The following is a 5,196-nucleotide window of genomic DNA, read 5'->3' as shown; positions in this document are numbered from 1 at the left end:
ATAAACCCTAATTAAGACACTGACAAAGAAAGAAGAATATTTAATTGGAGATACCTTATAGTTTCAGAGGTTTCATTCATTTTTCATCATGGCAGGGACTACAGGCACCTTGGCAAGTTTCTTTGTTAAGAGAAAATAGAACGCTAAGTTTAGGACTGTGGTTTCCAATAAGTGCTTCTTGAGTTTTAAATGAGAAACTTTTGCTACTGTGCCCACTAATTCTGCTCAATATCGGAATTTGAGAATGGGCCTGGTAGAAACTGTAGCCAGGAAATGGTTATGTCTTAATCATGGGTTTATTTTTTAATAGAGAATGTTCTTATCTAAGACTATCTTGGAAGGCAGATGGACACATGCTCTGGTCCTGCTGGCAATGTGACCCATGGTTCAGCTTAGCGAAAGGGTATTGTGACAAGTCAGCTGACGTCCGATGAGCCAATCAGAATTCTCCAGCGGCTGCTTTAAATACCAGAAGGAACCTTTGTTGTGGGCAGTAGAGTCTGGAGTCGCCACCATGGCAAATATATCTTGAAGGATGAAAGGCTGCTACATTTGAGGACATTGAAAATCAGAGGATTTAATGGACCCTCAGTCATAGGTAAACTGCAGTAGTCTCTTTTAATAAGTTAAACTGAAGTTAAATTGCCAGGGTAGAGAGAGATGAATCTGTGATCCTCGTGAATGATCGCGGAGTGGTTCTGAATCAGTCGCGTGTATCACAGGTATCTTTTGAGGTGGCTGTTTCTCGGGAGATAGTGTTTTCTCCTGAGGTGGTGCTAGCTTCAATTATGTGACTAGCTATTCCCTACTCCTTCTTTAATGTTCTCCATACATCCTTCTTCCTCCTCTTCAAAGATTTATATTCCTGAGAATAACTTGATGGCGTTTCTACAGCTCTGATATGAGGATATGGAATTCTTTCTCAATCTGGTATAACATGTTGAGATGTCTTTTATATGTGAATCCTTTAAAACTGTAAGGACTGAATTGTGTAGATGTGTGTTTCTTTTCTACAATAATCATTTCCACTCGGTTTTTACATCTAAAGAGCTGCTACATGGTCATGTACCTATGTATCATAACTGTTATAGATGAGTGTTATTTTATTTAGTATAATGAGCTCTAGAACTTTGGAAATGCATTGGAACTTTGTCAGACACTGTTGCTATGTACCGGCTCACTGACTTTTATGATCCTTGATTCTGTATCCATAGTGGTGGTATTACAGTTGTGTATCTCAGAACATGACCCATTATTATCCTTTAAATTAGTCCAAGATTCTGGGTGAATGAAAAATGTTCACCCAACTTTGCCTAGTGTAGACAACTTACAGACTTAAAAATTACCAAAATCAAAGAGATCTATATTACTGAAGTGATAATGAGTTAATTACATATTTTATTTGAATTTTATGATCTATTCAAAAACTATTGTCATTATATTCCAGGATACCACTCAAGATACTTCAGTGAATTTAGTTATCATTTCTCCATAGTCAATTCTAGTAGAACAATTCCTCAGTCTTCACTGGACTATGCAAATTCAATATAAATGAATATTCTTGGTCAGGGATATTTTCTAAATTCCTTTCAATTCGGATATAGCTCACAAAATTTCTGTGTAGTACATGCAATATTGTAGTGTTTTACAACACATACGCACATATATCTGTATTTCATTACATCTAATCAATATATGTAAGAAAAGTTAAATGTGAACTGATTGGGGAAAGTAAAGGGATTGTAGAAGAAGGAAGATGGGTAGAGAACAAAAGATTATAATCAAGTCAATTTAAGTAAGGAACCATTATCTATCTGTCTGTCTCTCTGTCTGTCTGTCTATATGATATTACATATATGTGTGAATAGGTATTAAGTATAATACTGAATATGAGAAAACACATGTTATATTTGTCTTGATGACATTATCAACATTATTGTGTAGCTCTTCCTTTTCCACACATTAACCTCAACATTTGTTATTTCTTCTCTTAATTTTCCCCCTCTCTAACTGGAGAAGCTATGATTTCAGTATGTTTTTAATGAACATTTATCTAACAGATAAGGTTAGCATATTGAATCCATGTATTGGCCATTTGTATTCCTGTGAGAACTGCCCAGTGCATTTTCCACTTTTATTTGGTGATTCCTGTACTTGGTGAGTAGATTTTGAGTTCTTTATATAGTGTAGATATTAAACATGTCAGATGTATAGTGGGAAAGCATTGTTGCCATTCTGATATCTGCCTCATCACAGTTACTTATTTCCTTTGCACTGCAGAAGCTTGCTTATTTTGTACAATCTCATTCATAAATCCTTGTTATTTTCTGAGCTGTTTCCAGTCTTTCTAGTAAGGCTATGGTGTATCTATATCTTGTTGTAATGTTTTGTTTTGTTTTTCTTTTTGAAGATGTGGTTCTCTTTAGCTTTAGAATCTGCCCTGGAACTAGCAGTTGTAGACCGGATTGACCTTGAACTCATAGAGATCCACCTGCCTCTGCCTGCTGGGATTAAAGGATATGTTTTCCTCAAGTTACAATGTTTTTTTTCCAAGTTTTGTTGCAGAGATGTCAGTATGTCCCATCATAAATTAGGATCCTTGATCTAATTTGGATTAGTTTTGGAGGAGTGAGGGACAAGAATGAATGATCATCCATTTAGATTTGGTTAGCCAATTTTACCAGTACTTTTATTGAAACAGCTTTCCTCGATGTTTGGGGTTTTTTTTTTTTTGGTGTCCTTAGAAATATATAAGTGACTGTGGCTGTACAGACTTACTTCTGAGTCCTCTATTATATCCCATGGGTCTGCATATCTCGATCCTTGCTGTAGCATTTATTTTTGTTGCTAGCTCAATAGTGTAATCTGAGAACATGTATTGTGCCACCTCCAGCATTGCTGTGGCTACTTATGATCTTTTGTTTTCATCTCTGTATTTTGAAACTTTGTTTTCCTTTGATATGAATAAAATTGGGATTTTGCAAGACATTGCTTGCATCTGTATATTACATTCAGTCACATAGTCATTTTGTTCATGTATGTAAATGGATAGCTTTTTACTCTTCTAGCGCCTCTTTCAGTTTCTTCCGTGTTTTAATGTTTTCATTGTTCAAGTACTTCACTCATCAGTTAGGTTTATTCCTCGGCGTGATAACTTTTTGAAATTAACCACTGTGCATGAAATTGTGTTTCTGATTTATTTCTCTGTATCAGGGTTTTTGATCACTTCTTTTTTAAAAAAAAATCTTGCTGTGCACTCTGCTTCCTTGGTGAAAGTGTTCAGCACATTATTGTTTGTGTTTGAGTGTTTCTACACTTTTAATTATGTGAACACATCACTTTTCCATAGAGATTATTTAACCTCGTGTTTGTCATTTGCTTTATTCCTCCTTATTGATTCTTTGTGGATTTCGTATCATGCATTCCATCCCCCCTTATCTGTTATTCCACTTGCATCTGTCCTCTGTCCTTGCAACTTGCTCAATCAAAACCAAATTTAGAAGAAAAACCAAACAGAGAGAAGAAACAAAACAAAACATAATATACATTAATAAAAGAGAGAACTTTGTCATGGAAGCTGTATTGAGTCACACAGTTTACCCTTTAGTTCATTCATCTTTTGTTCATTGCTATGGCTCAATGGTCTGGTTCAAGGCCTATGGCCTCTGCTAGACCACTGATAATGGGCTCTCATTGGTGCTCCTCCTAGATATCCCAATGTTATCCTGTGCCATGGAGATCCTAGTGTTTTGGATATGTAGGTTCGTCCCCTTCATATGCCCCAGAATTTCATAGATAGATGTTGAGGTGGATGTTGATGTGGACTTAGTCATAGTGCTGGTTCTGGGCATTGATGTAGAAAAGGGTGGGAAGGGACTGGTAACTGGATTGGTCAGACCAACTTCTTTCTCTCATCAACACTACTGGGTGAGCTCTCTAGCACTGCCTCTGCTAGCTCAACCAATGCAGCCTGCAGCAAGGAGAGGGGCCAGTTTTCCTGCTCTCGGGTCCGTCGATCTGGTCTCCTACACTCACACCACCAGGGCAACCTCGAATGTATTGCACAGGCAAGGTCCTGATTGCTGTAGGGGGCATACAAGGCCAGACAGGGTCATCTATCCTGCTCTCAGGCAATCAAGCTTGGCTCATCTTTGCCCCAGACAAAAGGGTCAGCTCTAGTGTGCTGTCCAGACAGGGTCAGAGCCTGCTTTCTCTTGCACTGCAGCTGCTGTGTGTTAGGGCTAGCTCTCCTACTCTTGTAACCCAGGGCCATTTTTTCACCTTCCTCAGGTGGTAATGGGTTAAGGGGGGAGGGCATCATTCTCTCTCTCACCCATGCCACAATGTGACAGATGAGAGGAGGAAGGATCAAATCTCCTGTTCTCGTGCCTTTGAGGTCAGCAAATCTGCTTCCTGACCACAGACAGGATCAGCTATAGTATCCTTCTTAGGTGAGGTGCACACCTGTGGCAGTGGGTGGCATTTTACCTGTGTTGGGGTGATCTCTCCCTAAAGGGGTAGGGCCATCTCCCCTGCTGTAGTAGCCAATGAGGAGCAGAGACAGCTATCTTAGGGCCAGTGAACTGTGGCCCTGGCTCAGCACAGCATGATTCTACTGATAACTTCTACTAATATGGGCCATGAGTATCAATTATCACAGATCCCAGCTGCTGCAGGAAAGTGAACCCAGACATGACCCTAGGTAGCAGACTGTGACAGACATATTCATGGCATCAGATGGCACTACCATACACACAGATCAATAAGGCCCTGGCAGCAGCATGGTCCTCAGGTCCTAATGTTCTCTGAGGTGTCTTACCTGTCCCAAGTCATCTGCTTTGCCCTCAGTGGAATCAGGAGCAACAAACATTAACCCAGACCCTGGCAGATGCAGGGCAAAGGACCCCAGCATGACCCTAGTCAGCATCTCTGGCCTGAATGACACCGTGGCCAAGAGTGCCAGCATTGGCCGTTAAGATCAGAATGTCCCTGGTGGAAGCACAATCCTCAGACACCTTCATGGCCATAGGATGAGGCCCAGACCCCAGACATTGATGAAGTCTTCGGTGGCAACATGGGCCGCAGACATTAATAGAGACCCTGACTGTGGCAGGACCACAGACCCTGACCTGTTCATAGGCAGCAACCCATGCTTAGATATCACCATGGTCTCAGGTTTCAGGTCCCTTAAGGTCC

The sequence above is a fragment of the Microtus oregoni genome, unplaced genomic scaffold, assembly GCF_018167655.1.
Source record: "Microtus oregoni isolate MIOR12 unplaced genomic scaffold, Mior012 000073F_001, whole genome shotgun sequence".
Taxonomy (NCBI): Eukaryota; Metazoa; Chordata; class Mammalia; order Rodentia; family Cricetidae; genus Microtus; species Microtus oregoni.
This window is presented reverse-complemented; position numbering follows the sequence as displayed.